At 45.3% G+C, this 12,509-nt stretch overlaps 1 protein-coding gene across 3 annotated transcripts in view; it reads right to left on the bottom strand.

Annotated features, from left to right (window-relative positions):
- The window catches only part of VAV3 (vav guanine nucleotide exchange factor 3), a 1,781,337-nt gene that overhangs the window by 3,694 nt on the left and 1,765,134 nt on the right, over positions 1 to 12,509 (bottom strand). The window lies entirely within an intron of this gene.

Here is a 12,509-nt window from a genome sequence, read left to right as displayed (position 1 = left end):
ACTCACTAGACGCCACCTGCCCCTGTCCTCCCTGCCCCCGGTACAGCTGTACCCCTCTTCTGTGCCATTTGTATCCTACCCCCCCCCCCGCTGAATATCTGTTCTGTTGTTACCTCTGAAAAACACTGCATTACGTATCTGTATTGTTGTTAGGTCTGGGCTCAGTAAATACCATAAAATATTAATAAAAATATGTGAGAGACAAAAGCGCTCACCTCCTTTGGGATTGGGCTTGTTCGGTGAACAGTGACGCCAAGTGGGTGAACCCTTCCACGGGAGGGGCCACAGAGCAAAGCCCAGAAAAAGACGAGTGAGCACTCACAAGGAACTAAGCCAAGGAAATTCACTCAGCATGGGGAAGAAAGCAAGTGGGGAAAATAGTCACCAGCAGCCCTGAGAGTTGGAATTCACAATGAACGTGGACATAATTAGTCAGGATACGAGAGAATGGGGACCAATAACAAGAGGCAGAAAAACAAGAGGTAGGCGGGCCTGCCAAGTATCAGCCAATACCAGGCCTCAAAATTAAGGGTGGAGTCGCTCAGCCAATCAGTGTCTGTATTGCGACAATTTAATTGTATGGCACAATATAAAAAGGCAAAAGGGAGTTGTGTTTTTAGAAAGAGCAGTAAGAGAGAGCAGGAAGGCCATGTTAAACAGCGGAGACCTTGAAGGAGTTTAGAGAGAGAATGGCTCACAGGTCCTGCTGGGGCCAGTAATGCAGAAGCTGGTAAGGGTCAGAGATTGCTGAGGAGTAGCAGCATTATTAGCCACCTTTCGGGCTGTAGGTCACTTCCTGGTGGGCGCTTCGACATCCGCCAGAGGTGGAGAGGCAGAATAATTGGAGCATTGTAATCCTGCAGAAGCTAGAGCATTGCAGAGGCTGGAGATTTCTACAGGCTAGAGGAGAGGCCAGGATGGGCTCTTAGACAGAGACCCTTGTCAGCTTGGTTAAGATCAACTGCATACGCACCCGGAGGGGGGATTCCGGCCCATTCAAAAGTGACCCTGTGCAAGGGGGTAAGGTATTACTTCGTAGGAAAGTGTTACCTAGATCACCACATGCAAAATGGGTGAAGGGAAGGTCTTGCCTCAGTAGTTGCAGGTTCCATGCGTCTTTGAAACCAAGTACCCATGCCAAGACAGCAGTTTACTGGGGCTCTTTAAGCACCCTATGAATCTAAGTGAGCTGAAGGACGTTTGCAGGGTGCGTCTACCCCAAGATCCTGCTTATTAGAGTGGTGACTTGGAGAGTGCACTACACCTAGGCCATCACGTAACCCTTTGTGCCACTTAAGTCGCTAGACGCCGCCTACTCCTCTCCTCCCCGCCACCCAATACAGCTGTAGCCCTCCTTTGCGCCTCTCTGTATCCCACCCCCACTGTATATCTGTTCTGTTGCTACCTCTGTAAAGCGCCCCGTTATGCATCGTTATTGTTGTATACCACTGTAAAGCGCTCTGTTGCTTCTCGAAGCTAGATCTGTGGTCAATAAATACCATAGTAATAATAATATTGAACACTAGTGCTTTTCTCACATTAAGCATACGTAACTTTTTAAATAACGGTTCTATTTTCTGACCTGGGTCAAATGAAATCCAAAGAAGTAAGCATGTGTTTGGTGGGCACATTTAGTCTGATCAAATGTAGCAGTAGCGTACATTTGCTCATTTATTGTACTAAGGAGAGCACCCTGTATACACTGCATTAAACATACTATGCATAATCAATCACCACTGAGTTTCTGCAGCACACCACACATTCCTGCATCCCACATAATTATATCCTAATTTGGTATGACTCTCAGCCGATTTCCCCAGGGGGCACTCGTAGAAGCTGCCCATTCCTACTACCAGCTCGATACACCCCCAGAGAAGGCACCTCTCAGATTCTACTATTAGGGCCTGATTCACAGAAGCCTTTTATAATGGTGCAATCCCATAGGAAAACGTTCTGTGAATCAGGCATTCAGAAAGGAATCGTTTTCAAGTCTTGAAATCTCCTGAACAAGGGGATCTTGTTGGCCTTTTAGGAGACTCTGACACCTAGTACATTTCAGAGGATATCCAATAATGTCCATTTAGCAAGAGTTTGCACAAGACGATGGAAAGAGTTGCCCATGTTCTGAAAGGACTGTAGAAGCAAAAGTCCATGGAACTGCATCTGAAAATGGAGGGACTTTTTCAGATAGAGCCCTAATGGACTCACGAGGGTTTACATTCAATAGCTTCACATCTTGGAAAGCAGTGCACGGTACCTAGCACCTAATCTCTAAATGGCCGCTGCAGTCACTCAAAGGAATGATCAGAATGATATTCTGAGAACAACAATGTTGTGACTGGAACTCATCAGGGCATTGGTTACCATAAGACACTGCCCGTGTTACTGGTAAAGCTAACTCCCGTGTCATCTGAAGAAGCCCACTGCTGCCTGTGAACTAAAACCCCTATTGAAAAGTCATACCTCTGCGAGGTCTGAAGTGGTAGGTGACGTAGGCTGCTCTCAAAGCGATGGACAATGGGCTGCTCGTATTGATTCACTTATATGGCCTATTTGAAGCGCATAATGTGGAAACGGGGCTTTCTGGCAGGAGAGCTTTCAGATGCCAGAGCATTTCAAGTAATATATTCTTGTAAATATTTAAGCAGCCATCGCTGTGTCTGCTGCCATGCCCTCATCTCTCATGCAATCATGATAAATCCGATGTTCACTTGAAGGATTTATGTGCTGATCGGCCTTGATAAATTGAAGGCATTACGTGCTCTATATAGTGATAACAACCTATACATTTCAAATCGTCTACCGGAATCGAACCGGCAATGTCCTAATAACAGAGCAATGGATGGTTCTTGTTTCCCTATTCAGCAGCGAGAACTGTCATTTACTCTCTTAAAAATAGTCACTATCCGAATAGGGTGAATTCGCAGTTTTTATGACGTTGGTGTTCTTCAGCTTCCATCTTTGCCCAGATCTTACTTTATGCTGTCTGGTTCCTGCTGTGCATAGAGTGCATGAAAGTCTAACACTAGCGTCAGACTTTGCTTAATGCACTTTTCACACTTCAACAAACGCAATGGGCAAAACACTCGGAATCCTTTTACATATTTCTCGTCTTTTAGTTATTTTTTTTTTTTATTTACATTTTGAAAGTGCTCAGACAGCCCAGGGGCATCGAGGCGTTGTTACAGAATTTTGTTTTGTTGTCTTAGTTGCATATATATATCGTGCTTAAATACCCTGCAGTTTCTAAGCACGGATCGGGGGATCAAACCTGTGTTGCTTCATGTCGCCTTGCTTCCAAGGCGAGCACGATGCCACTGAGCTATCCTCCTGCAACTGGGAAAATGCAAATGTGTTATTTCTTTCATCATAATTCTTGCTTTAATGGTACTGTTTCGCCATAAAAAGGGAGTTAAATGTGACTTCCCTTTCTTTGGTTACTCATATTTTGGGAAATCGGAGGTCAGCATCATTTACCACTTGCATAGACTTAATATCTTTTTTAGAACTGTGCATTTCTTTTTTTGGTAAGCGCCCTGTGATTTAGGCTGGGGCAAAGGGAGTTTTTTTCCAAATAAAAACACATAACAAAACTGAAATAAGAAAAATCCAGTAATTGAAGGGCAATCAAAAGGATGCTATAAAAAGACGATGGAACTTCACTAGCACTAGACAATAAAGTATGCTTTTGCAGCACTACTGATTAAAATATGTACCAAATCCATACCTGCCTCCCCGAGACCTCCTTGCTCTCACTGAAACCGGGGTTTCTCCATCTGACTCCAAACTATCCTTCATTCACTCTCCTCGTCTGACTGGCAGAGGTGGAGGTATCAGACACCTACTCTCTTCCCGCCTCACAGATCTCCAATTCCACGTTCTTTCCTACCTCTTGAATTCACCATCTCCACTATTGCTCTGCCTCACTCGAGTCACATCTTCTCCATCTAACGCCCTTCTCATCCCACTATTCTTTGATGAACTTGGACAACTATTTCATTCTCTTTACACTATGCATCGGCTCATTCTCTTAAGTGACTTTAAGCTTCCCGCTCCAACCACTTCTCGGAAATCTTAACTTCAGTCTTTTATTAATGAGCACACTCACCACTGGGGGTAACTCTTTGGATCTCTTATTCATCTCCACCTCTCTCTCGGCCACTAATACTACTGTCAAACCATCCCTATCTGACCACTCCATTATTTCCACCACCATCTCCTTTCCAGCCATTGACATCTCCTCACTGCTTTCCTCACCTTTTACTAAAAAGAAATGTAAACCTTCTGTCATTCCTCTCTTTCTCTCTGCCCTACATTTCTCAGTCTCCTTCTTCACACCTGATGCGTCTTCCACTAACACTAACACTGCCTTCTCCAGCTTCCAATGCATAGCATGTGACTATGTGACTTATTCTCCTGTACCTTCCCACTGCTAACTTTTACCCCTAAGTTTCAGCATCCTCTACCATGGGTCACCCCATTCATACTTTCTCTTCGCTCAAACACACATCAGCAGCTGCCCAAATGGAGATGTACACACACTCATGAGGACCTGCAACTCTACCTCTCTGCCCTGAGCTCGCAGAAGTCATCTCTTGATAGAGCGAAAAGGGAATTCTACATCATCCTCATTGACTCTCACTCCAATCATCTCCACCAGCTACTGTGAGCCCTAAGATCACCCCTCACTCCTCAAAAACCTATGACTATCAACTCCACTCTCACAGCTAATGACCTACCTGAATACGTTACTGCAAACATTTCCAAAATTAGAAACTTTCTCCTGACCTTCCTCACACTCCATCCTCCTACATTCCACACTACGCCTACTCTACCATCATCCTTTGCCTCTATCTCCTTCTTTAATCACACTAATACTGAAGACCTTCCTTCTCGAGCTTTTCGCTCATCTGCCTCAAGCTCCCTCAGGGTCAGTCGCTTCTCCAAACAAGGAGTTAGTGGTAGATCTCTTTCTTCAGCTGGGGCTTTCTTCTGGAACAGCCTCCCTGCCTCCCTGAAACTTGAGGAGAATCGTCTTCGGTTCCGGAAGCACCTCAAAACCTTTCTCTTTGCTTCTGCTTTTTCTCCTCCTCTCCTTTGCTGACTTCCTGGCTGACACTGGCTTTGCACTGGTTGCCTGGCCGCCCTCCGATCTCGAGCCCAGGCCCCCTCCCCCGCCAGTTGCACTCCTGCCCTGCCCCCTTGGCAACCCCGCACTTGGGGACTGTTTCTGTATCCCTACAGGCCCACTACCAGCACTTGTTGTCTGCACTTACGCTTGCACTTGCCACCTGCTGGCATACTTACCTATTGTTATTATTTTCTTATCCCATGTACTGCACTGTCCTCTCCCCCTTCCCACCCTGCACTTCTCCCCCCTCCCCTTCCCATGCACTTGCGCAATCTGAATGACACCTGGCCTAGTAGGATCGTTGTCTGTCTTCCCTCTTTTCCCTTCCTTGCCTTGTCGCACCTTGAAACACTTGTGTAAAGGCGCGTTATAAATGCCATATCATATCATATCATATCTCTACTGATGAAGGCTAACCCCTTTTGTGTCCCATCAGACTCTCTTGCTCCTCAGCTAGCAGGTCTATTACCTCTTTAGTGGCCTCTCACCTCATTGAACCGTTCAAACTGTCCTTCGACTCTACTTGCTTTCTCTCTAATTTCAAATCGGCTGTGGTCATCCCTCTCCTAAAAAAGCAAGGGGCTGACCCAAAACTACCAGCGAACCTTCGCCCTGTGTCATTCCCTTCACATGATTCTAAAGTGCTTGAAAGGGTTCTGTTCAACCATCATACCAATTTCTTAGATATTCACAACCTTCATGAACTGCTACAAGCAGGTTTCTGCTCCTGTCATTCCACATAAACTGCTCTCATGAATGTCTCCAACCTCATCGCCTCTGCTAAGCACTCTAACCTATCCTCTATCCTAATTCTCCTTGACTTTTCTTCTGCCTTTGGCACTGTTGATCATGCTGATCTCCTTAACACCCTATTTCTTATTGGGATTTTGCCTGGATTGAATCCTACCTGGCACCTCGCCAATACTCTGCTCCTGGACTTCAAACACCTCTCAACTCACTCTTCTAACTGTTGGCTTTCCAAAAGTTTTTGTTTTGGATCATCTCCTCTTTACACTCTACGCCTCTGCGCTTGGGGCACTAATCTCCTCCTTGGCTTCTGGTACCAACTCTTTGCGGACAACACCCAAATCATCTTCTCTTTTCCTGAAATCTCCTCTGATCTCTCTATCAAACTTTCCAACTGTCTCTCTGCCATTAAATATTAGATGGCTTCACACTCTCTGATATTAAACTATACCAACACAGAGGTGCTCATCTTCCCTGGAAAATACTCTCTTTCATCGCCTGCCTATCCAGTTTCCACCTGACACTCTCTCCTACTCTTCTTCATCTAGAAACCTCAGCATCATCTATGACACTTATCACACCTTCTCTACTGTCATCGCCAAAACTGCGATGGTGGCTTGCATCAACCTGCTAAATATTCGAAAAACCAGGCACCTCCTTCCTTTCAACACCACCAAGCATCTCTTAATTACTCTTGTCTTCTCTAAATTGGTCTACTGTGCAAACATCCTTTTTGGTCTCCCCAACTATGCTTTCTCCCCTCTCAACAAGATAACTTTGCTACCAGAACTCTCTTTGAACCCCCTCACTTCACACCTACTTCCTCATCCAGTCACCAGGCTGGATGGCTGTTGAGGCAAAACAGGGCCAAGTGTAAATCCCTTCTCCTGATTCACAAATATATCCATGGTAAAGCACCACTGTATCTATCCTCCTCATCGGACTCTTTAAGCCTTCTCGTAATCTATGCTCTGCCTCTTTGACTACCCTTGTGGCTCCTCACCCTCCTTGTGCTTCCTCTCACTTCTGCTCTTCCGCTATTCTTGCTCCATGGAATTCTCTTCCTCAGGACATCTGAGAAACAGTTCACACAGATTTTTTCAAAACCAAACTAAAAACCTACCTCCTAGCCTCCAAGCTACCGTCTTTAACTACTTCTCATCTTTCTTCTAGCAAACATCTTTTCCTCACCTCTGATCTGTCTCTGTCCCTCACCTTCTCTGCCTCCACTCTAGCACTTCCTCCATCATGGGCACATCCCTAACACAGATGGCCATACCGTTTAGATGCACTTAGAACTATCTAATTTTGGTTGCCATGTATGTTGGCCCATGTATTGTCTCTGGTGACTGTTCCATTTACTCATCGCCACAAGCTAGTCAGAATGTCACTGGAACTCACCTATTATAAGAAGCTTGCTGCTTCCTGTCAAATCTATGCTGTATGTATATATGTTCTCTGTAGAGCACTTAGGCGTAAGTGCTATATAAATAGCACATCATTAACACATCAAATCCAATATATAATCTATTATATATTCTTTTGTTTTGTGCTCAAAAGAAAAATGTTCCTCCCTGTGTATGAATAAATAAACATTATTACATCATTATTACGCAACTTCTGCCTGTTGGAACTTTGTGTTCCAGCAGCGGTCAGGAATGCACATGTGACCTTTGAACCTACCCTGCAGCACTGCAGGGCAGTTGCTGGAGTTGTCTGGAGACTGGTCTCAGCAAAGGTACATGACTGCACTATGATTTTGGCATGAAGCATTCAGAAACAGAATTACCTGCATCATGTTATCAATACAAGTTAAAAAAGCTCAGGTTATCCCGCCCTTACCAAATGGCATTCTCTCACACCTTTCTTCAAGGATACCCAAGGTAAGGGATTTCCATCAATGTGACACTAAATTGTAGTGTGTGCTGTCAATGATCCTTGCTATGGTGGTTCTTTTCATATGTGATTTCAATTCTGGACATTATTATAGTAATGTAAATGGGTAGGTGATTTGGGTGACCTAGGTCCAAGTCTTAAGTCTCCATCCCCTTCCTTGACTCACACTTATAAGGTTGTGTCAGCCAAGCATCATGACCTTTAAGGTCATAGTTTTGAGCCTCCTACCCCTCCCTTGACACACATCTTTAAGGTTGTAGCAACTAAGCATCATGATTGATATGATGCACATACTTGGTGTCCCTTCCCCTATCCTAACCTCCATTTATCTAGGTTACATGGTGATTTTGAAAATCACCATCAATGGTGTGTTACATAGTAGGAATCCCCACTTCAGTGTGTGCCTCCGTGAACTATTTGGTGAGGTGCAATTTGAGGGTGTATGACTGCCTTTAAGACAATCCATTGATGTGCCATCATTGGGCTGGTAGGTTGTGGCCAATTATTCTGGATCTTTAATATACACCTTTGGATACTGTCCTGCAATAGCAAGGGACTAAATGTGTGTCACAATGCCTGCCCCCAGACATCCGGAACAGGTCCATCTGTCCAGGGAACAGGCACCCAAGAAGACACAGGAATTCCAAAAACCCCGCCTAGGGGCTATATGGGTTCAGTCATAGGCGCCAGGCTCATATTGCCAACTTTAAACTATGCAGGTCATCCTGCAAAGAACTCATGTACAGGCCATCATGAGGCCATGAAGGGATTACTTTCCTTTAGGAACTATTTTGCTGCTTGGGTGTGGTACTGGAACTTCTTACCTGGGAACTACTTTTGATGCTATTTAAACCACGCCCAAAGAGCAGCACACTTCTCGTTATTCTGCATCTTAGCAGCGTCACGCTCACCGTGTCTGCAGTCCAGCATCCAGTCTACAGCCACACCCGTCTTGTGCCTGGAGCTGATCCTAGAGAAAAGGAAAGAAGAAGAGAAGGTTAGAACAAGGAGATTTCCATTTGGTCATCATCTTTTCCTGTAGCAGCCGCACCTGTGGATAAAGAAAAAAGACATTAAAATAAACCGCGTCGCATTGCCAGCTGCAGCGCCGCGCCATACTAACCTGTCTTCGGAGCATCTCCATGACCCGGCGCAGCACCCGTTGAATCGCCGCCTGAAACATCAGCATCTGAAAAGACAAGAACAAACAAAAGGTGAGCGGGGTTCTGCCAAAGACATTCTTTTACTTACCGCAGGATACTTACTCCGAATTTTACCGCTCGAGGCAGCGCTGGTCACCATCCTACGTGAGACATTTTCAGCAAGGCGCTACACCTGCAAAGAAGATAGAGAACTATTGGTTAATTACATTTGGAACAATATTATTTGCTAGATAGTGCTTGGTACAAACTGACTCTTACCTGAGCGCTAGACATTTGAACTCTAAAAAAACTATACTTTCGATTTACACACTACTTACCTCGGAGTCATTGTTGTCTGGAACGCTGCCAAATACCTTCGGATCAATGAAGTAACTGAACTTCTACGTGCCCCTGCACTCCACGCAGGATGGAGAGTTCATCCTTCCAAACAATAAGGTGAGACTTTATGAAGGGGAATACTGGAAGTTTTCAGGGAAAATAGTGTTAGTGTAACCTCTCTAGCACGGGTGGCTAATCCCCTTTACTGCTTTTAGGAAATATTCCTGTGGGCCAGGCAGACGAAACTGAGTGGGCAAGTGCAGTCGTTCATCAGTTCGCTACGAGTCACACTGGTGGAGACCGCAATAGCCCAACTTCGTTCAACGCCCCTGTGGAATCCAGGTGAGCGTAACAGAACGTGAAGCCTTACTACAAATCTCCACCCGGGCGTTATGGAGACCTCAGAGACTGATCATTTAGCCCAACTACTGGGAGAACTAAGGGCTGAAGTGCATTCCGCCCGTCAAGAGACCAATGCTCTCAGGAGAGAACTGATTGTGGCAAAAGAACGTACGGATGATCTCGCCAGGCAATTACTTCAAGATCAAGCTGGGCACACACCTTTACCTGGACTCGGGGGAACTTCTGGCCAAGCTCAATCAAGTAATCCAGTGCAAGTAATTTTACCAGGGACAGTTCCTTTAGCACCGCCAGAACGCTTTGCGGGGGACCCAAAAAGGTTTGCCGTGTTTATGAACCAGTGCTGCCTGCATTTTATATGTAGACCTAGAGCCTTTCTGAATGATCAAGCAAAGGTAGCCTTTGTACTATTGTATCTCAGCGGCAGTGCAGCAGATTGGTCTTTTCCACTAGTCAACCAGGATGACCCTCTTCTTCGGGATTTTCAGGGTTTTCAACTAAGCATGGAAAGACTATTTGCCCGACATTCCCAAGGCCAAGCTTTGGATAACGAACGTTTGTCCTTGCGTCAGGGTAACCAGGATCTGCTGACCTACATCGCAACCTTCAATAGGTTGGTGATAGAAACCGGATGGCCAGAGGTTAAGTGGATTACACTATTTCATCGTGGGCTACGAGGTGAACTAAAAGATGTTTTGGCACAAGTAGTGAACCCACCTCAAGATTGTGCTGAATACATAGACCTGGTTGTCCAGTTGGATCACAGACTTCAGAATCGGAAGGCTGATCGGGCTAGGTTTGAGAATCGAGTATTGGTAAGACCTAAGGACAACGTCACCCCCAAAGGAACTGATGTATCTGAACCCATGCAAATTGGGGTGGTTAAAGCACCTTTGATTCAAAAAGAAAGGGACAAGAGGCGGCAGTTACAATTGTGTTTGTATTGTGGAACCTCGGGGCATTTTTTACTGGATTGCCCAGTGGAACCACCTAAGAAGGTGGTAGGAGTCGCCGACAAAATCAATATGGAATCAGAGCCGGGAAAAGACCACGCCTGACAAGCGTAGAGGTCCGCTTGCCGAGCATGAAGAAGGACACTCAGACCTCGCACCTAATTATACCAATGGTCCTTATAGATCAAAGGCAACCATCTCGTATGCATGCAGTGAGAGCATACATACATAGCGGAGCCATAGGAAACTACATGGATCGAGAATTACCTACAAGGATGAACCTGCCTCTTTGCAAAAACCCACAACTGATGTAATCACCACCGTCGATGGGACCGAAATAGCTTCCGGTCCAGTAACTCATTCAACTATGGAGATGACACTGTTGGGTCAAGATGGGCATCGAGAGAGCACTGTGTTTGACTTAATCAAGGCCCCACAGTTCCAAATAATTCTGGGAATGCCATGGTTGGAAACTCATAATCCTTGTATTGACTGGCGAGAAAAGAGAGTGACCTTCTCGGTTTGTGCACACACTTGTTACCCTTAAAGAACTTTGATCAAAAGACTGGCTATGGTCACGAATCCGATAACTCAGTTACCCCAGGAATACCAGGAATTTCAGGATGTTTTCCAGAAAGACCAAGCAAACATGTTACCACCCCACAGATCATATAATTGCCAGATCGACCTCCTACCCGGTGCTCAAAATCCATGCAGCAGAATCTACGCCCTCACTGAACCTGAAAATCTTCATTTACGGCAATATTTGGATCCATACCTCGCTAATGGCTTCATTCGCCCGTCCAAGTCTCCGGCAGCATCGTCTTTATTCTTCGTCCCTAAAAAGGAAGGTGACCTTAGGACTTGTATTGACTAATGCGCATTAAACCAAATAACGGTAAAAAACTGATACCCGTTGCCCCTGATCCCAGAACTACTGGACCAAGTAAAGGATGCTCGTATCTACACTAAGTTGGACCTCCAAGGGGCGTATCATCTGGTACGAGTGAAAAAAGGCGACGAATGGAAGACTGCCTTCCGTACCAAATACGGTTTGTTTGCTTACCAGGTGATGCCTTTCGGGCTTTGCAACGCACCGGCAGCCTTCCAGTATTTTATGAACAATGTCCTTCGCGAACTCATAGACGTCTGTGTTGTTGTATACATAGATGACATCTTAGTATACTCTTCATCTGAATCAGACCATGTGAAGCACGTTCGTGCTGTACTAGAAAAACTACGCCAGCATAAATTATATGCGAAATTGGAAAAGTGTGTTTTTCATACTTCGGAAGTTGAATTATTTGGATTTATCCTGACCCCAAATGGAGTTTGAATGGATTCACGAAAGGTGGATGCAATCCTCAAGTGGCCCTCACCTACCTCGATTAAAGGGGTACAGAGTATGCTTGGATTTGCAAACTTTTACCGCAGATTCATTCCTGGTTTTTCACATCTTGCACACCCCATCACAGCGCTTTTGCGGAAAAATAAACGCTTCCAGTGGACAGAAGAAGCTGAAAAGGCCTTCCAAGACCTAAAAGAGAAATTTACTTCAGCTCCTGTTTTAAAGTACCCACGTCCAGAACTTCTGTATGTGGTTGAAACTGATGCATTCAGCTTAGCCATGGGAGCTGTCCTTTCCCAAAAGGATCCAGAAACTGGTCAACTTCACCTGGTGGCGTTCTGGTCACAGAAATTTTCAGCACCAGAGTTAAACTATGCAGTTACCAACAAGGAACTACTAGCTATCAAGTCGGCGTTCAAAGCCTGGCGGCATTATCTTCTCGGAGCTCGACACACCATCACCGTAATCACGGATAACAGGAACTTACAATATTTAAAGACAGCCAAGGCTCAATCGTCACGCCAACTTAGATGGGCCTTATTCTTTGTGGAATATGATTTCGTGATTACTTACCAACCAGGTTGTCGAAATGG

The sequence above is a fragment of the Ambystoma mexicanum genome, chromosome 1q (genome assembly GCF_040938575.1).
Source record: "Ambystoma mexicanum isolate Mex_15411 chromosome 1q, UKY_AmexF1_1, whole genome shotgun sequence".
In the NCBI taxonomy this organism is placed as follows: Eukaryota; Metazoa; Chordata; class Amphibia; order Caudata; family Ambystomatidae; genus Ambystoma; species Ambystoma mexicanum.
The sequence above is the reverse complement of the archived record's forward strand: the minus strand, read 5'-3'. Positions and strand labels throughout refer to the sequence as shown.